The following is a 21,729-nucleotide window of genomic DNA, read 5'->3' as shown; positions in this document are numbered from 1 at the left end:
AGCCGGGATGGCTGGGACATTCATCCATTGATCCATCCCTCACTGTTTGAGGGTCGCACCAGAGAGTTTGTCGAGCTTTGAGCAAGCTTTGAGCTTTGAGGGTACCAGAGAAAGCCCTCACATAAAAAGAAAGAGAGAGAGATCACATACCTGATATGGGAAGCTATCAGAAGTTTACGGTTGCCAGAAACTGTCCCCAACTGCAGGCAACTCAGATGGGCAAACAAAGACATGGAGTGGGTTGGGTACTAATAATGCTGCTACACCGTGTTACTGTTTTAATATTAAAGGGTTTTAAACAATGAAGGGACACAAGCAGAATTGTGATTTGGCAAGTTTATTCAGGCTACTGTGAGGGGAATAGTTTGAAGCTGATTAAGATCGGAGATAATGACCACTCAAATCCAAACAAATAAAATAATTCTAGTTAGAAGGAAGTAGAAGATTCATGAGTGATGTTCGGATCAGAATGGACATAACATAAAGGTTGATTATTTGGATGATGAGGGATAAGCAGAAGTTAGGAATGACACCGAGATTTCTGGCTCCTGCAATGGATGGACAGTGATGTCATTCATTAAAATAACACAAGCTGATCAGTGGGGTTCTCAGATTAGAACAAGATAATATATCCATTTATCCTTATCACTTATCGATCCAGTAATAATTGTTTAAATCCTGCAGCAGTGAAAAATATAGGTAATATAAATATTACTTTCCTGGAACTTACATCCAGTTGGAAATAAAACGAAGACAAAGGAAGCAAATAAATATAAATAAACACAACAATTTGAGATACGGATAAATGGCATAAAGACCGTAGAACAGGAAGATGTGACAGAGAGTAATGAGGGTTGGTTGAGCTCCTTTGGAAAGAGTGCTCAGGAGACATGTGTCTGGAGAGGGGACCTCTGGACCAAGATCTGAATGATGACACAACTAGGAAGAAACTGTTACGGACAAAGGGAGGGGCAAGAGCCTTGGTAGAAGGAAAGCCTGGATCATTCAAGGGGAGGAAGGAGACTGTATCTGTAAAGCATTAGGGAAAGCAGAGGAGCTTGGTACAAAGAGACTGAGAAGGACTCACAGGGACAGATCATGTAAGGACTGTAGGACTTGAAAAAGAAATTAGATTTTTATTCCCAGAATAATGAAATAGTCAGTGGTTTTCAAGCAGAGGAATCATGTGATCTGATTTATGTTTGCCAAAGATCTCTCTGGATGCTTTGTAAAGGATGGACTTTTAGACCAGCAAAGTAGAATCCTGGGAGATTGGTGACCTCTTAATAATGATAATTAGCTCTAACATAGCTAAGGAACTGCCCTAAGTATCTTATATGGATTAATTCATTTAAACCACATAGCAACTCTACAAAATACGTACCATTTTAGTCCTGCAGACATGCTTAGTACTTGCCCGATGTCAGGAGGTATTCTGGCTCCAAACCCCATGTTCTTAAAGACTGTGAACCATGTCAACAGAGATGTGAGGCACAGTGTATGTCCAGGCAAAAGGTGATAGAGCCAGTTGGGCAATAAGAGATTAAAATCAAAGCCAATTCAGAAAGAAAAAAATCTGTAATAGAAAAAAGTCCGATCTAATGTGAGGTTAATCTCATAAACACCTAATGTCTTCCTTAGTCCTGGTAGGTATGGGTTGGTACACTTTGCTGATTTGGGGGTAGATAATTACACTGGAAGAACTTTTGTGAATTTGAATTTTTAATGAGGGAAAAAGTAAAACATTTAAAAATTTATTTGACAAGTTTTGACATGTACTGTATACACCACAATCTTGTAGTTTGGAGAGAAGAGAGAAACTAGTTACATAGTGAACACAGTCATTATTCTTCAGAAATTGGGCCTGATGGGGAGATGGTGATGTAAACCAGTTAATTACAGCTGAATGGTTAACAACTGGTTCTTGGAGGTCAGAAAGACCCTGATTTGTACTCTTTACCAATTTCTGTTCCATAAATACTCTCACCATGACTGATTTCAAGCGGCCAATATTTCATTAATCAATTCACAGAATTCCTGAAAATTTAATCAATCAGGTCCCTCAAGCCAATGCAAACCAGTTCCAGCACTTCCAGTGCAGGTGAAAGATATGGCACAAAGGTGTGGATCAAGGTGGGACCGTAGAAGGAAGCCCGACTGACCCTATCCAAGAAAGCCACACAACACTTCAATAAGGTACTGGCATTTGAGTTGAGCCCTAAAGAAGGGAGGAGATCTCTCACTGTCCCAGCTTATGGATGGCCCATTGCAGCTCCTTGACCAATCCCTACATTAAATTGATACCTATGGAACTCAGTTGTGTCTTTAATATTGCCCAGTTATGAACCCAAATCCCCCATCGTGGTCCATTCGTTCTCAACCTCTCCCAGCCAACCCTTTTAATAAATTCTCTTTGATCTTCACCCTCTCACACAACCTCCCCCATCCTCACTCTTCACTGATGACCAGGTTTGAGGTTTCACTTTAGAAATTGAATCACTCAGAGAACATCCACAACTGCTCACCAGCTACATTGTCTTGGCATATCCTTTGCTTTTCCTTCTGCTACCATGAGTGAATTATCAATGACCCCACCTAGAGCCAACCCCTCCATTTTGTACTCCAGATACCCTTCCCTCAAGCCCACTCAAAGTCATTGTTCTAGATTCTACCCTCTCTCTTTCCTGCATCATCAAGTCTTCCCTCTCTACTGAATTATTTCCCTCTCCACTAAACATGCAAACATGCTGGTATGCCCAGCTTCATAAAACACTGTTCTCCTTAGTCCCCCTTCAGGAGTCAACTCTTTCTCTGATCACTTTACCGTAAATACTTCCAAAGCATTGTCTGTATTTTCTGTCCCTAAATCCCCCCTTCCTATTCTCTGGCATAGTCACTGCACTCAAGTTTTATCAGTCCCTTGTCTATTCTACCAAAATGGCTCAGGGTCGATGACAATCTCCACATTCTGAAACCAGCAGCCAATTCTCAGCATTTATCTAATGAGATGATACAGTTAATCAACCCCAATTCCCTACAACATTTTCTTCACTTGACTTCTAATTCACCACACTCATTTGACTTTCATTTTTGTCTGCATTGAAGAGCTCATTGACAGCATATATTTTCACCTTCGTTGCCACAGTTAGAAGAGAAAGAACAGAGGTACACTTAATATGGAACTTATTCATTAGCCCCAAGTGATAGCTAAAGGCATTGTGACCCAGAACAAAGGTTTAGGTCCCATAGTAGCTTGAACAGATCAAAAGAGAGAGAGAATCGATCCACTAATGACAAATAGGAGCACGACAAAGTAGAAAGAACTTCTGCATCAGCATCTGATTCCATGTTCACAATGCAAAACATGCTTTAGTCTCAGCAAAACATCATCTGCCATGATGGATCAGTCTTAACAATCCAAGTACTATCGCTTTCATAGTTTTGTACTGATTTGATTCAGAGTTTTATGGTTTTTATTTATTATTTATAATGTTTATGATTTTATAGGCACATAAGAACTATAGGAACAAAAAAATGTGTAACTTTTTAAAAACTTATACAAATGTAATATTACACTAAAACTAATTCTAAGTCAGTAATAGGAATCTGTTAGAATTTTTGTTAACTGATTACACACATTCCCAAATTGGAGAGAAACTCAGTTCATCTGGACTATCAGTTGTTAAGTTTATATGTTCACGATTGTACACAGTACACTAATGCACAGAAGGAAACATATCTTGGGGCGAGTGGGTGGTTTAGTCAGTTAAATGTCCAATTCTTGATTTCGGCTCAGGTCATGATCCCATGGTTCGTGAGATCGAGCCCTGTGTCACGCTTTGTGCTGACAGTACCGACCCTGCTTGGGATTTTCTCTCTTCCTCTCTCTGCCCCTGCCTCCCCTTCAAAATAAATAAATAAACATAAAAAAAAAAACATATCTTAACACAGTCTCATATCGCATTCTCTATTCCTCACACAAACTCAGGAAAAGAATTTTCATCTAATATATATATATATATATATATATAGTCTATAATATATATATATATATATATATATTTTAGGTGAAATATATATATTTAGTGTTTAATATTACTTATACTCACCTTTATCTTCTTTTAGTAACAGTTAATTAAAATGTTCACATTCAATTGTGAGAGCCAGGATTGCAACAGCAAACTCCATGAAAATCATTGGTTATTGAACGGTCAAAAAAGCAACATCACTAATATTAACGACACAACAAATATAAAAAGCTGAGCTAAATGTGCCTTTGAGTGCCGTCTTTATAGGAAATAACCTTTGCAGTTCAACCGTATGGTGTGGTGAGATGACATAGTTATTAAACACCAGTTAAGTTGCCCAACTGGATGTAAAAAAAAATGGTTTCATATTCACTCTTAGGGACATTTCAAGATTTTTCAAAAATGATCTAATATGTCTTAAATACAACAATAGAAGGAATCAATAAGTATTTCATGTAGGCAAGTGACCCATTTAGTCCCTTTAGTCCCTTTTAATTTGCTGGAAAAACCTTAATTCCTTCTCTCACTCTCCTAGCTTTTTACTTCTTCCTCAGTTTCCCACCTCCCTGTGCCTTGAGGGCATCACCAATCCCCTGTGCTACGTCAGGCACCATGGAAGGGGTTCCATGGTCACAACAGCACTTCAGTATTTCCACCTGAGTCAGAAAAAGCATGACTCATTCACAGTGTTGGTAGTCACTCCACCCTCACTAGGACTTTGCAGCTTCCAGAAATTCCTCCCAACAAAGCAAATAAACCAGATAAAACAAAATTAAGAGACTATACATCTGCTCAATGATGATTGAAAGTTATCACCCAAGGCGAAGTTAAATTCGATGTTTATAACATCTGATCTGTCCAGCGTTACTGATTTAACCATCTAAAGGCTCCTCAAAACTATCCATTTTTCGCCGCTATCGTGCCAAACTCTAGACCAAACTAGCTCGAGTTCTCACTTCTCTCCTGAAAAACTGCAATGTCACATCAGCTGGCCTCCCTGCAACTGCCCTTGCCCATTCCCTCCCCACCTGCCATTTATTCTCTTCTTCCCAGCCAGAGAGACTTAAAAAAACCAGATCTGATTGTGTCACTCCACTGCTTAAAGTTCTTGAGTGGTTTCCTGTTAATCTTGGAACTTCTTTCACATGACCTATAAGTCTCTGTCTCCTGATTTTTTTTTTTTTTTTTTTTTTTTTTTGAGAGACAGAGAGCACACAAGCATGGGAGGGGCAGAGAGAGAGGGAGACAGAGGATCTGAAGCTGGCTCTGTGCTGACAGCAGGGAGCCCAATGCAAGGCTCGAACTCACAAACCACAAGATCATTACCTGAGCCCAAGTCAGAGGCTCAACCGACTGAGCCACCCAGACATCCCTCTCCTGACTCTTTCATTCGTGTTCTATCACTCTCTCTCTCACCCTCCATTCTCCTGCCTCCGTATCTGATTTTCCTTTTCTCAAACCTTCCTTGCAGCTTCCTACCTTGCACTGTTTCTTCAGTACAGTGAGCTCTTCCTCTTTTTTTAAAGTTTATTTATTTTTGAAAGAGAGAGAGAGAGAGAGAGAATGTGAGCAGGGGAGGGGCAGAGAGGAAGACACAGAATCTGAAGCACGTTCCAGGCTCTGAGCTATCAGTGCAGAGCCCGACGTGGGGCTCAAACTCACAGACTGCCAGATCGTGACCTGAGCCAAAGTCGGACGCTCAACCGACTGAGCCACCCCGGCACCCCTCTTCCTCCTTTTCTTTACTTAGTGACTTCCTCCTCCTCTTCCACATTTCAACTCAAGATAAAGCCCTTGGCACAACTCAAATAGTATTGGAAAGACAAAATGCAGTAAATACCTTTTGAATGGCTGACTGAATTTAGCAACACCAACAGAAGAGGAAACTAGAAGAACTGAAATTCACTTTTACCCACACTCAGATTTTCATGGGCAACAGCTTAGGAAGGGAAGGTGTAAGGAGGCAGCTAGACAGCATCGAGTACCAGGAGGGGAAGAGAGAAGACACATAAATCAAGGACATGCCAGATGCAAAAGCAAGTGTGGTTGGACATGTGGTTTTGCTGCCCTAAAATTACATGCTTTATAATTAGGCATCAGTGTATTCCCGAGCCGAAGTAACTCAGAGAGAAAAGTCCTTCCTGGCTTTACACCCGTACGTAAATGTAGTGATGTATGAATATGGCTTGTCTATTAACTGGCTCCAGGGAGCTGCGTTTCTTTACAGATCAGACCCAGAGCCACTGCTGGTCTGAAGTAGATCGTCTGTATAGTGAGTTAACAACAGCATATGCCTTGATGCTCCGGATCCTTCTGATAACGCCCAGCCCCACCTCTTACCACCACCCTTATATTCCTAAAGCTCTTGGTGAGGGAAATAGCCTCGCTGCTTTTGAAGGGTCATTTATGAAGGCAGAAATCTGGAAAGATCATCTTCAAGACTGCTGTCCTTCAAGAAAAAAGGGGAAGAAGCAAGGATATGATTACACACCAACAATTCTGTTTTCTTTTTTCTTTTCCAGTGGAAATATTAAATCTTAGAAATTATCAAGGGAAATAGTCTTGTTTACAGGTAAAAAAACAAAAACAAAAACAAAACACCGAGTTCAGAGAGATGACCCATCTACGCACACAGCTCAATAACAAAACAATTCGGATCCCCACAGTGTTCAGTCCAATGCTCTTCTTGTGAAGACAGAATGTCAGCTGGTTGGGTTTTCTGCAGCCCATTAATGTTTAAAGATTTAATCATTTCTGTTCACATATGCCGTTTTCTTTTACACTTCAATCTCATTTTTACCCAATGCACCCGATGCACTACATTTTAAATTCTTTTGTTTCCTCCTTTTAAAACTATAACAGCTTGGCCATACATTTTTGCAATCAAGGGTGCATGTTCCATTTTGTGGCATGCTAGACGTCCCCATCTGAGACACCGTTCCCCAGTTTTGCACTTTAATCTGCGCACTTGTCTTTAACAAACAAGCGCAATATAGAAGTGAACTCACTGAAATAACACCGGACTATTTTCTCATGTGTTTGTCTAAGCGTGACAAGAGGATACTATGTTACTCAGACTCGCCTCAAGTATGGTTAAGTTAAATTAAAATTAATTAAAATTGTAATACAACAGTAATAAATCTACTCCTTCTGAAGGCAGTACAGTCCCTTCAATGTCACGTAATACTTTTACATAGTTCCCATTAAATCCGTATTTTGGAATTAATTAATAACAAGAATAATATTTGTTGAGTTTTACTATATTCCAAGTTCTTTTCGGGACACTTCAGGTGGATGTCTCATTCAGTTCTCACAAAGACTCTGTACATCAGAATTAAGAGCACATTTGCAAGTAAGGAAACCGAGGCACAGAGAGGTTAAGACACTTGCCCCAAATCACACAGGTGGATCCAGATTTGAGCCCAGGTGGCTTCGCTCCAACGTCTATACTCTTCTCCACTATGCTGATTTCCTACGAAAGTACAGGAGGATTTCTTAAATGCTTCTGCTTTCTCTTCTCTGATGATTTTATGAGTACCAACATCAAAGATACTTTATATTTGTATTTATTAAAAACAATGCGGACTTAGCTATTTAATATCTTCTATTTTCTCCTCAATTTCATATTTGTGATCTATCTAAGCTTCAAAAGAAAACAAAAACGACTTTATCTTGACCTCATCTTATCTTCTCTGTCTTCTTTTGACGTATAGTCTCTGTATTAATTGGTTCTTAATTAATCTTTGTGCTTCGGGATTTGAAATAACGTTAGAGTATTGGTTGCCAGTTTCTACTCTTGCTCATTTTTTTAAAGAATGTTGATTGAAAATTAATTCAATGTAGAAGAAAATGACGATGTACAATGTAGCAAAGTGGCCTGTGGGCGCTCTAATTTAAAAGTCCTGTCAATTGGGGCCATGATTTCAACTAAAGTTTGTATGTAGACACTAAAAAGTCATCGTCCTAGGGCCTAAAGGCATAATCCATGCTCAGAAGAATCGCTTTTGTCAATCAATGAAGATATTATTCTTTATTTGGAAAGAGGACAGATGTATTTGTTACTGTCTTTGACTCTCTAGCAATATGAAATTATTGAATATAATTATATCCTGCATGAAGTCTTTAAAGCAACATTTGAGACCTGGAAAAAAAAAATAATACTAACTTTCTGAATGTTCCTCTAAAGCCAGCCCCCAGCTATAGAGATCTCAACAACATTTGATTAAGATTTAGATCTTGCTGGCGTTTTTCCTACCCAGTAGAAGTTATTTGATTTTTTGTCTATTCAGAGTGAACAATATCTAGAAAACTATATTCAGATGGCCCATAACAATCAGGTGATTGTTATTTTTCTTATTTGTGGATTTGATTTTGCTCCTTGGTTATTTTAAAATTTATATTTATCCATTGTCTCTCTGTACTTGGACTTCTCTCCTAGAAATCCAAATATGCTACATGATAGATGAGAGTGTTATAATTCAATTGCTTGAACAATGGCCAATAATCAATGGAAAAATACAGTCTTCACTTACTTAATGCAAACCACAAACACACAAAAGCTTTTTATATTTTTTTCCGAGTTTCTAAAATGAAACTTCATGCTGCTGCACTTAACAGGAAGTGGATTGTTAAAAATCCAAGAGCCATTGTTACCTTTGTTGAAAGTCAAATCAGAACATGCAGAAACTAGATGAATTTTGAAAATGTAAAATTGTATTTCTTTTTAAACTGTATTGATCTTATATATGTATCAACAGAGTATTAACCGTTCAGTACAGGTGGCTATTTCTGGTTCTGAGCAAGGATAGATATGTAATAACAAAATTCTGAGAGAACTTGCATGGATTGACATTAATCACTTACGTCCCCATTGTCAGAGATGCTGGCTGTCCATTCAATAGCCATTACCTCTTTCTCCTTAGTAACTGAACTATGGACACATTGTGCCCCCTTTGGATATCTTGCAGCTGGATGTAAACAAATGGCTAACTCCTAATCTACAGCTTAGGTTATTGGTCATTCTGCAGGTGCTATCAAACTTTTAAAAAGGGGTTTAAACTCAAAAAACTTTAAAAAAGAAAAAGTTCTTTAAAAAAAAAAGGGAGCTCACTTAGGTCATGCTTTTTGTTTAACGTGTGTTTGCTTTGTTTTGTTTTGTTTTGTTTTGTTTTGTTTTTTCCTTTTGCTTCTACCTTCCAGGGGTCTTCAATGTGGATGTGATACCCGGATCTCCAGCAGCCACCCTTAACTATGAGGCAATCTTGAAAATTGAAACCACACGCTAAGGATAACAATGTAGGAAGCTAGAAAGAGCCTGGGCGGGTAGAAAGAACTGGATGATTTCATAGAAAGTGTTCTCTCTTATTTTTTTTAAGAGAGAAAAACAAATCCGTATAGTTTATTTTTATTTTCTTGGGGTCTCTTTCTTTTTTTTTTTTTTTGGTATGCAGTGAAAATTCAAACTGATATATTCCCCACAAAAGATGAAATGTTGTATGTAATTATGTCATTCTAAAATAAAAAAAAAATAACGTAGTATCTCTTATGACTAAAGAAGCAATAGATATATGACATGGACAAGTTTAGTGTTTTTCTCTTTTCCTGTAGTTTATTAAATGGTGGTCCTAAAAATATTGGAGTATATGTTTTTGCGGCATTGGGTTGAAGCTAGGTTGGGTTCTCTGCTTTTCACCCCACCTGGCATACTGGACCGTTCAGAGCTGCCTGGTAGGCAGGACCTCTTTACTGCATGTAGCTCAGACCTGAGCACACTTCTGAAACTTGAAACTAATCGCTGAAATGCTGATTGACTTTTGAGGGTTCCTAATCTCTTGTATAAATACTGAATTTGCAAATTTCCTATATCTCATATCTTCCCTTCTTTGCTATTTTCCCCCAGAGGAGTCTTTCCTTTCCCCACCCCCACCCCCAGTAGCTTACATCTATTGACTGAGAGATTTACCTCTCTGTGTCAAAATAGTGATGTCCTCAATCTCCTCATTGGCAGATTGCAGTTGCTATGCTCTACTTAGCCCTCCAACAGCAAAGTCAAAGTATTTTTTTAAGATTATTAAATTATTGGGGCGCCGGGGTGGCTCAGTCAGTTAAGCCACCAACTTCGGCTCAGGTCATGATCTCGCGGTCCTGAGTTCAAGCCCACTCGTGAATTCAAGCCCCGCATCGGGCTCTGGGCTGATGGCTCAGAGCCTGGAGCCTGCTTCGGATTCTGTGTCTCCCTCTCTCTGCCCCTCCCCTGTTCATGCTCCGTCTCTCTCTGTCTCAAAAAATAAACAAACGTTAAAAAAATTTTTAAAAAAGATTATTAAATTATTTTGAGAGACAGACAGAGAGAGAGTGCGTGAGTGGTGGAGGGACAGAAACAAAGGGAGAGAGAGAGAATCCCAAGCAGGTTCCAGTGCTGCCAGTACAGAACCTCACACGGGCTGTATCTCACAAACTGCAAGATCATGACCTGAGCCGAAATCGAGTGTCAGATGCTCAAACTACTGAGCCACCCAGGTATCCCAAAATCAGAATATCCTTTAATGAGCTTTTAACATATGCAGTCTACTATGTAATCTAACGTATGTAGATCTTGGGATTCCCTCCTGCTTGGGATTCTCTCTCCCTCTCTCTCTGTGTCTCCCCCACTCATACGCGCACACACACACACACACACACACACACACACAAACACGCACGCACTCTCTCAAATAAATAAACTTAAAAAAAAAAGAGTGTATTATCTTGTTCTAAGATGTACCTCTGGGGGAAATGGGGTAAAGGGTACATGGGTCACGTGTGGATTACATCTCATGCTGCCTGTGAACCTACAGTTATCTCAAAATTTTATTCATTTTTATGTATTTATTTATTTATTTTTAATTTATTTTAATGTTTATTTACTTTTTGAAAGAGAGAGAGAGAAAGAGAGTGTGTGGATGGGGGAGGGGCAGAGGGAGACAATCAGAAGCAGGCTCCAGGCTCCGAGCGGTCAGCACAGAGCCCGACGCGGGGCTCGAACTCACCAACTGTGAGATCATGACCAGAGCTGAAGTCGGACGCTTAACCCACTGAGCCACCCAGGCACCCCTCAAAATTTTTAAAGTTGAAAATAAAAAAAAATGATATGTGCCTGTTATAACTCCATTATTTTTCTTCAATGTGTCTAAGTCTGAGTGCAATTATTTTCATTTGTTACCTAAGTAAGAGCTAAATAATGTGATATTTATTACTTCTAGAATATACTACATCACATTATGAAAGAGTGTGGAATGATTTTCAGGGAAAGAAGGAAAGAGGTGGAGAAAGAAAAAAAAATCAAACCTTAGATCCTCACTGTTTCGACCACTAACGGTGTTAATTTTATAATTTTGTTAAAATTAAAATTATTACTATAATTTTATAATGTTTTATTTTTTTTAATTTTTTATAATGTTCAAAAACATCATCCTGTACCTTTTTTTTTCAGTTGTAAGCTTGTATTTAATTCATAATCCAAGGGTATTTTAAGAAGCATAATGATGTGTTCTATTTCATCCTAATGATTAAGAATGGAAATAAATGGTAGTATAAATCTTTTCTACCAGATTTAATAGAATACAACAGCTATTAATATATGGAATTAAGTTTTAATCATGGCAGAATTGAGTCAGTCTCACACTTTTCTTTCTGTATAAAGTATAATTGAAACAGCAAAAAAAACGGCATTACATTCATTGAATTATGTTTGGTAAGATCAACTGCACTTCAGCAACAAAATACATTATCTATAGAACATAATGCGTTTCACACAATGCGAGAATAGTTGGGAAGCTTTTCAGGTTACAGTGGGTGTTGTTTTTCTTTCTTCTTTTCCTTTTTCTTTTTCTTTTTTTTGGTACTTACTGCAAAAAGCTAAGCACTTAATAAGTGAGGTCTTATTTTCATTAACTTTAATGCAATGTTAACAGAAGAGTCCCAAAGTGAGTAAGTGATCATGTTTCCATATTCTCTCCATGAAATAGTTGTGACTTCTGAGGAACCCCAAAGATGTCCCAAGCCAGCTGTACCGCATAGGGGCATTTGTATCAGTTATCATAAAATACATTACTCAGGGGGCACTGTCTTTTTTTTTTTTTTAAGTTTTCATTTAAATCCAAGTTAGTTAACATATAGTTCGTTTCAGGTGCACGGTAAAGTGATGCCACAACTATATTCAACAGCCGGTGCTCATCCCAACAAGTGCCCTCCCTAATCTGCTCAGAGGGGCACTGTCTTAATACCGCAAGGTTGCTTAGGAAATCTTATAAATGTCAGTCATGTGGCCCAGAGAGTTTAGTGAAATGGCTCAGAGTAGGCAGTACTACTGCCTATGGTCTATGGATCAGGGCTGAGCTTAGGAAATTCCTATAACTTGCATCCATTCCCTGCAAAAGAGAGCCAGTGATAGAATCCGAGCATGTGAAGTTAGTCCACAATCACTACAAAAAAAAAAAAAAAAAAAAAAAAAAAAGACAGTGATGAAGGGAAGAAAACAATTCTTTCTCTACCCTTAAGGTCTTCCAGCTGGACTAAGAATTAAATTTACATGAGACAAATAAATGGGACGAAAAATACCCATGTTTTATTATGTGCACATGGAGACCCAATAATGAAATTGAGACCCAAAGAAATGACCAAGGCAGGCAGTTTTTATACTCTTTAGACAAAGGGACAATAAATTTGTGGGAAATTGACAGAATAAAGAAAAGATGGCTGGGAGCCTCAGGAAGGAATTCTAAGCAGAATTTGGACAGAGGTAATAGATTAGAAAAAAAGTAACAACATTTGTTTCTTTAGCTTTCTTGGCTTTAAAGTCCTTATCTCTACTGATAAGGATGGCTTTTTACTTAGTAGAGGGAGGGTGTGGTTCGTATTGGAGGTTTGTTTCATGCTTTCACCGGGACAGAGGAGAATCTGAGTATCCTTGCACCTGTTGTTTCTTAAGTAACTTTTACTTAAAATTATCAATATGCCAAAGTGGCACATTTTGGGATAGCCTACGCTTGGCTGCTACAGTAAAAAATGAGAGAATAAGAGGAAATAAAAGGAAATGTAAAGAAAAGGACAAAGATAGTCTATCACAATCAATAATGATTAATCTGTACTTTAGCCCATGTAAGTGAATAAACATAATCCCAGAACTTCTGACTTACTCAGCTGTGCCGGAGTTATACACAGGGGTGTCTAAAAATATTAATATGCTTTTTAAATTTGCTTAGCCAACCTTTTAAAATTGCTCCTTGGGCTTTTTGCTGAAAAAAAAAAAAAGGATATTGATATGGATATCCATGAAAAAAAATGGATATTTTCTTGACTATTTTGTTCAGTGACATGTCCACATATGCCAGTGTTTAGACTTACCACAGCAACATTAATGATAAGCAAATTTATGGAGAATTCTATATCCAAATGTTACATTTGTAATCAATACTTTTAATCTTGTATTCTATTTTTCACTCATCAAAAAAAATCAGAGAAACCAAAATTAGTCCCTTTACGAAAATATTTTGGTGATCCTTTCCTAATGAAGTATCTCTTGAGTACATCATCCTCTTAGTCTGTGTACTTCCTAGGCATACGTTTTAAATAACTCTTATGAAAGAAGATCTGAAACTGAGGCGGAGGAAGTAAAGCCTATACATCTCCTGTTTCAGTTGTTAGACCCATGAATTTTTCTTTTGTCAATTGCAACTTGTCAGTTGCAACTCTACTTTCTGGAAAACAGCCCTCTACTTTGGGTGTAAGTAGAGAAAATGTAACACCTGTTAGCTAAATGGTCATAGCGTATTAGTTACTTTAATCTCTGCCAGCAGCACTAATCAGTATCTCAAAACAAGTTATGTGGGGCGCCTGGGTGGCGCAGTCGGTTAAGCGTCCGACTTCAGCCAGGTCACGTTCTCGCGGTCCGTGAGTTCGAGCCCCGCGTCAGGCTCTGGGCTGATGGCTCAGAGCCTGGAGCCTGTTTCCGATTCTGTGTCTCTCTCTCTCTCTCTCTGCCCCTCCCCCGTTCATGCTCTGTCTCTCTCTGTCCCAAAAAATAAATAAACGTTGAAAAAAAAAATTAAAAAAAAAAAAACAAGTTATGTAACAACTATTTGGTTCTTTGTCTTTGTAACCTGCCCTCCCTGCTGGCAATTTGGAGCCGGCCTTCTACTTCCGTCACCTCTATGTCTCCTGGGTGGCAATACCTAAGACCCCAAATAAACACTTTTGGTGGCTTCACAACTTCTTTTTCTTGATCTACACTCTAAAATGAGAGGCCATATCACATAATTACTGAGTTTCAAATCCCAGAAGGTGATTTATACTCATTTTATTATTTTCTCTAATGAAAGAGTTTAGTTTCTAGGGATTGGGGCATTGAGTGGTAGCAAATATCTGTGAAGAATAATAACGTTAGTTCCCAATATTTGGGAATTGCCACATTCCCACAATATAAGTCAGCAAATTAAATAAATCCTTCTCTAGTTTTAGAAAGAAAAAACTATCTAAATCTATAAATGCTTGGGTGATGAATTGTACAAATCATTATTTTTTACAGCAAGTATGAAACATCTACATCAATCATTCTGCAGGGCACATGACCCAAGATTACAAATTTGTAAGATTACTCTTTGATTCCCAAGCCTGTCTCTAGCCCCGTTTTATCCATGTCAGTTCAGGCCATGCCATTTTCACTCTCCCAGGCATGGGGATGCATGCGTAAATGCCTTTAGCTTCCCCCTCCACCTCCCCTACAACATGCTTTATCTGTGACTTCACACTTAAAATTCTTTGGATGTTTATCCTGCACTCATCTGCCTGCCCCCCCCTTCAAGTTCTCATTTGCTCACACCTGGGTGACCGGGACACCTCTCATTTGTCTCCTCACCTCTGAGCCTCTCTCTTTTTTTTCCCCTCTGCCTCTATGTCATACACCGCGTAAATTAATTTTCTTGAAATACACGTTGACCCATTATCCTCGCCAGTTCAAAATCCTTTACCACTGCACTGAAAGGTGTGCAAATTGTTCATCCTGGCATTCAAGGCCCGATGTGATCTGAATTTCCTTCCCGTTTTCCCATTCACACCTATTTGTTCTTCCATGAAATGGAACCAGCCACACTCTCTGGAGAACCCTTACGTGTGTCTCTTAAGGCTGTGCCCATAGGATGGTCTCCACTGGGAATGCTTCCCCCCCACAGATGTGGGAACTCTTTTCCATTTCTTGCAGATGTAGGCAATTTCTCCCTTCTCTGGCATTCTATCTACAGCTCCTAATAGCAGTAAAACTTTGTCATTTGTGTGTGCTTTCTTTTTGCAGCTAGACTTTCTTTTTGCATGTTTTCCGAAGGTAGGTACCATGCCGTATTGATCCTTGTGTGATCCACCGTATGTAACAAATGACAGGGCAGAAAAATAAATGATTATTTGTTGAATGGATTGATATATTCTCCTTGAGAAAGAAATTTTAAATTTAAAAAACTTGCAGACAAAATGATCCCTTAGGTTACAATTATAATTTGTTTCTATTTCTTGCATTCTACTAGTCAGATAAATGTAAAAAGATGTCATAATAGAGTTTTAAAACCATGTTCCCTAAATCAGGTGTCATTCATTATAACCTTGTACAGATTAGTTAATAGCTTTCAGGCCTTTTGTAAACAAAGTTCTGAAAGTGCTTGTTGCTACTTCTTAAAGTATTTTGCAACCTAATTGCCACAACTCATAAATTTTGTCAATAAAATGGGAGTGAAATAATAACAATGTGACCAATAAACTTTAAAGGATTCTTTTAGTTGCCATTTTAGAAAGTGACGCATGGCTTTATTTTTCTGCCCTGAGTGAAAAGAAGCCTTCTTTAAAAACTTCTTTATCTGGAGTTGCCTGGGTGGCTCAGTAGATTGAGCATCCGACTTTGGATCAGGTCATGATATCGTGGTTTGTGGGTTCAAGCCCCATGTCGGGCTTTGCACTGACAGCACAGAGCCTGCTTAGGATTCTCTGTCTCCCTCCCTCTCTGCTCCTTCCCCACTACTTCTCGCTCTGTCTCTCAAAATTAAGCATTAAAAGTTAAAAAAAAAAGTCTTTATCTGAAAGGTGGTACGGGCAATCTCCTGCTTTGCAAGGACTACAGACAAGCCCAATGAGAAAGATACGTTTTCAAAATCGGGAAAGGTGACTGTAAACCTGAGCTTGACTTTGTTTCCTTTGTGCTACCAGCAGGTGTTTAAACATCTTTGAAAGGTGAAAGTTTCCTTTTGCTATTTAAATACTCTGCACTTCAATTACTTCCACTGAACATTTATAGTCTACTGTGAATTATTTCCCTCATCCGTGCTGGTACTGAGAATGCCCTCTTTTAATAAAATCCAATCCACGGTTGCACAAACCTACATAACAGTTGAATTACAAAAGAATTCACCACAGTGTGCCTTCAAATAATTAGTTTTCTGAGTGCATTTTAAGTATCATGCAATTTATAACTTCTCAGAAACACATTTGTTATGCACAGTTAGGGACACCTGGAGTTGCACGTTGGGTTACCTGGAATTTGTGTAAAATGAAATGGATGAAAATATTTTAAAATAACCCTATACTTCCAATAGGTATAGGAAAGGCTGTGGAAGTTAGGATCTATTGAAATGAAGAGGGAGAGGAAAGGGGATTGATATTTCTTGACAATTGGCTTTTCTGGATGTGATGACACATTAGTTACCACTTTATCAGAGAATCATTAGATTTATCAGATTAAAACCATAGGCACCGTATCCAGATGCCTTTTCAAAAAATTCAGACAGCACAAGTTCATACGATTATAACATTGGGGTAAAGACTTTGAAGCAATGGCTAATTTTTATCACAATCTCTCCCTCTCCTAATGTACTTCTCAATGCAAATAAACGAATGCAGTGGGGATGATTACCCAGACCTCCTTTCCCTCCCCACTGGAAAATACTGGAACATCCATTTTAGTTGTCATATGTAAATCTAAAACCTAAATCCACCAAATACCTACAGCCCATCTTTTATCCCACCCCCTTCTCATCAGAAATTGTACCACTCTGGGGCACCTGGGTGCCTCAGTTGGTTGAGCCACCAACTTCGGTTCAGGTCATGATCTCACGGTTTGTGGGTTCGAGCTCCGCATTGGGCTCTGTGCTGACAGCTCAGAGCCTGGAGCCTGCTTCGGATTCTGTGTCTCCCTCTCTCTCTCTGCCCCTCCCCTGCTCATGCTTTGTCTGTCTCTCTCAAAAATAAATAAATGTTTTAAAACATTAAAAACAAAAAGAAATTGTACCACTCTGTGTGTGGCATTGATTTCTGAATAAGCAGCCAAGTTGAGGTGTGATCAGTTATATAGACAGGCTCACTACACTTTCTTATATCTGAAACATCCCTGGAGGCTCTTACAATCTCTCACTGTCATAGACTCTAATCTTTATGGATCTTTAGCCTAAAATTAGAAAACACAGAATTTCATGATTACCTACAATATGAAATATTTACAAGTATAAGTAAAACTCCATCTTCTTTATATATATATATATATATATATATATATATATATATATATATAAAATCAGGGGCGCCTGAGTGGCTCAGTCAGTTGAGCAACTGACTTCAGCTCAGGTCATGATCTCATGGTTTGTGAGTTCGAGCCCCACGTCGGGCTCTGTCCTGACAGCTCAGAGCCTGGAGCCTATTTCAGATTCTGTATCTCCCTCTCTCTCTGCCCCTTCCCTGCTCAAGCTCTCTCTCTCTGTCTCAGAAATAAATAAACATTAAAAAAAATTAAAAAAAAAAGCGCTTCCCATTAAAGTGCAAGATCAACCACCTTCTCCACAGTGACTTGCTTTAAAACAATTTAACAACTATGGAAAAAAATTAAATTTTCCACCTAAACTTTTTGAAGTTACACTTCACCACATTTAAGCTAATATTCTAATAAACGTAGTTTACTTTCATTTGAGTTGTTACAGCTCAAACAAACTTGTAATAGCTCACAGTATCGTTAAGTTTTAAAATTTCATGTACTTGGGGAGCCTGGGCGGCTCAGTCAGTGAAGCGTTGGACTTTGGCTCAGGTCATGATCTTATAGTTCGTGAGTTCAAGCCCCGCGTCAGGCTCTGCGCCTACAGCACAGAGCCTGCTTGGGATACTCTGTCTCCCTCTGCCCCTCCCACCCTCAAAAATAAATAAACATTTAAAAAAAATTCATGTACTTCTCTGACACCTTTGGGTTTCACAAGGCCCCAAGGGCCTACCCCTGCCCCTAATGGACAAAGGTACCCCCCCAGCAAGTGCCCCCAATGGCTAGGTCCACTGCACTCTGCAAGGTCCTCAATCTAATGGGTTTTACTTCTCTGCCAGCCCACAAATTGTTCAAACAAGACAGTCACAATCACCTGCGGGAAGCCAGAGTCTCCTCACCCTCTTCTTACTACAAAGCCGGATACCCACAGCCCCTTCTGGTTCACTCTACTGCTGAGGGCAACCTCCGCGTGGCTCCTCACAGTAATTAGCGTTCTCCTTCCCCAGACTGTGAAGCTATGGGACTAACGAACTGCTGTGACTCTTATCTTTCCAGATTCGGATGTTGCATGTACAGTCATCCTTGTAATATTTACGTCAGGGGAGTCCTCCTTCACCAATGGGTGGATAGAAGGGGGGTCAAAATGCTCTTCTACTAAAATTCCAGAGTTTGTAGCTGAGCCAATTTAACGTGACACATCAAGGAAAGGATTTTACACTTCACACATCTGCCAATGCATGTTCCCAGATGTGGAAGGCAGGGCCTCTGTGGGGGCAGAACTGGGCTCTGTGCTGCATATGCCTGTAACCAGGCTGTGCAGGGCACAGAGGTGAGGGGCGACGGGCCAAGAAAGGCCAACAAACACAGGTGCGTCTCTCTTTTTTTCTGCTGCCAGTGAAGCTTCTGTGGGATAAGCTTTCTTCTTCCATAGAAAATGATATTGGGAGGCTAATGAATATTGGAAACACTCCAGAATTTCTTATTTCCGTTCAGGAAAAACTGAAGAAAAATAGTCTGAATGTTTATGGATTCTTTTCAAATGTATCACTTACTCTTTTTTTTTTTTTTAAGTTTTTTTATTTTGAGAGAGAGAGAGAAAGAGAGAGAGGAACATGAACAGGGGAAGAGAAGAGAGAGAGGGATAGACAGAATCCCAAGCGGGCTCCACGCTGTCAGCACAGAGCCCGACGTGGGCCTCGAACTCACAAACGGGGAGATCCTGACCTGAGACAAAATCAAGAGTCAGACGATTAAGTGACTAAGCCACTCGAGCACCTCTACCGCTTACTCTTTTAGTCTAGGAAACCCAGACAAGGATTCAAGGGTACTTTATTTTAGAGGTAGGAAATGGGATGGGATAGGAGGCATGGTAGTGTGCTTTATCAAATAATATTCCTCTGTAGACATTTGGAGCCTAATCCCGCTGGGAGACTCAGAAAGACAACGTAGAACATGCATCTTAGAGCTATCTCAATCAAGAAAGAGCGAGCTGGGGCATTTATTCATGAATCCCGAGAGTCACTGTGATGGCTTCACCCAGAAAGCACTGATTTTCCACTGCTTCTATGCTGCCCATACAAAGACAACTCTATTTCAAAGAGTCCACAGAGCCCCTTTCTCCCCACTCTGTACTGCTTACCCAGCTCTATTTTCTTCATAGTTCGTCTCATCATGACAAACGGTATTGTTTGCTTTTAACTGCCTGAGTCATCCACAAGGAAGGAAGATCCGGAAGACTGAGACGGTTCACTTCTATGCTACCGGTGAACAACCTAGCGCATCACGGGCACACAAGAATGACTATCTGAACAAACGAATCTTATTTCCTTGTCCCCAGATATCTGCATGGCTATTCCTTTCTACCATTAGGCCTCAGGTGAATATCACCCAGAAGACACCCGTGACCAGTGAATAGGCACTCCCTCCGGATCATCAGAGTAGACATCTCGTATCTGTGTGCTTGGGGTGGGAGAGAATAAGGACAATTCATAGCTAATTGTTAAGAGCGAAGGCTAAGGAGTCAGGCCGCCTGAGCTGAAACATTGTTCTGTCACTTAGAAGCTGTGGGACCTTAGCCAAGACAGCATCTCTCGGTCTGCGTCTGAAATATAGTCAGGGTAACAGTGTCCATCTTAGAGGGCCAATGTAAGATTTAAGCAACGTAATAATATATATAATGCGGTCATAATAAATTTTCAGTATGGGTGCCCTGCTATTATCAAAATATTTATTTCCTTCCCATCATTTATCATAATTTATAACTCACTTTCTGAGCTATTTTGTCTATGCTTTTGTTTCTTTATACATAGTCGGTTTCTTGCTCTAGACCATAAATTGCCTGAGAGTAGGGATCATGTTTGTTTTATATTCCTAGTGCCTAGCACCCACAATAGATGCTCAATGAGTATCTCTTAAATAAATGAATGGGGCAGTCCATCATTTGTCAGTGTTTTATACAGGCCAGTAGCTTTCAAACTGCCTCCCATAAAGCTCTTGGAAGTGCAAGGAGATTACACTCTCCACTCTCCATGTAGCAGAGTAAAGGGAATAGTAAAGCGAGGTTTCCAGCTGTATGACAGCCAGGCGTGTTCAAGAGAGAACCTGCTGTCAGAAGTGCAGTTGGATGGCATATTCTAGCTGCCATACCCTCAGGCCTCGCTGCACTGTCCCCTCCAAGAACACACTCACCCAGATTTCTCTCACCCAATGCTGAGCACGTCGGCCATACTACAGCAAGGCCATTCCTGCTCTAATGGAAAATATTTGCTCTGAGACTCTCACCTTCCTCCCCGAGACGTTCTCAGTGCCGCAATGCCGTCTGAGTCTCCCCCTACCCGGCCCTCCACCCTTCCCTCTCTACTTTCTCATGACCAAGACTGCATCAAGTTCAATGGCTCTCCCCAACTATTCTTGTTCCCTCTCTCCTTTTTCCTTCTTGAGTCTCTGAACTCAAAGTAGAAAGCGTGGTAGAGATCAAGGTCCTCCGGCCTTACCTTCTGTGGGTGAAAGTGTATTATTCTATGAATAAAAATATGCATCTATTCCAAAAGAATTATAATTAGTAGAATTTTCTTGACGAGTCTAACAATGTGTTATCTCTTAGGCTAGTTGACAGTGTCTCTATTAACTATCCATCTCTGCATTGGCAGAGAAAAATTAGGGTTGCTTGAAAATTAAACTTTAAACAGGAAGTTGTATGTTACCATAACATTTTCTGTGTTTAAGACTTCGAAAGGTCTAAATCAACTGTGCTCATGAAAAATACAACTGCAGCCATCTGAAAAAGCAGCAAATACTTGAAGAAAAGATGGCTCCTGCAAGATAGACAGTCTTTCATTTGAAGGTGTGATAACAAGGGGATAAAAATCCTCTCACATTATACTTTTAACTGTTATGCCCAAATCCGGACCCTCCAGTAGAATGCGGACGGACACCAAAGTTATGAAACTAGGAATGTTGCTAAGGATATTCAAGTGGTCCCCAAAGCACTCATACACCCTTCCTAAATAAAAAACAAACAAACAAACAAAACCGACTTACACAAGGGCACGCAGTCAAATTTCTGTCCGACTGCAGAGTCATTTGACCTTGGGATGAATACCCAGCTGCCTGAGTAGAAGTATTGCAGCTCAGGCTGTGAGATTTCACGGCGGGGAAAGAGAA

This window comes from Lynx rufus, unplaced genomic scaffold, assembly GCF_022079265.1.
Source record: "Lynx rufus isolate CCGP_SWC_20201006 ecotype Redwood Valley unplaced genomic scaffold, mLynRuf1.p SCAF_6, whole genome shotgun sequence".
Classification (NCBI taxonomy): domain Eukaryota; kingdom Metazoa; phylum Chordata; class Mammalia; order Carnivora; family Felidae; genus Lynx; species Lynx rufus.
The sequence above is the reverse complement of the archived record's forward strand: the minus strand, read 5'-3'. Positions refer to the sequence as shown.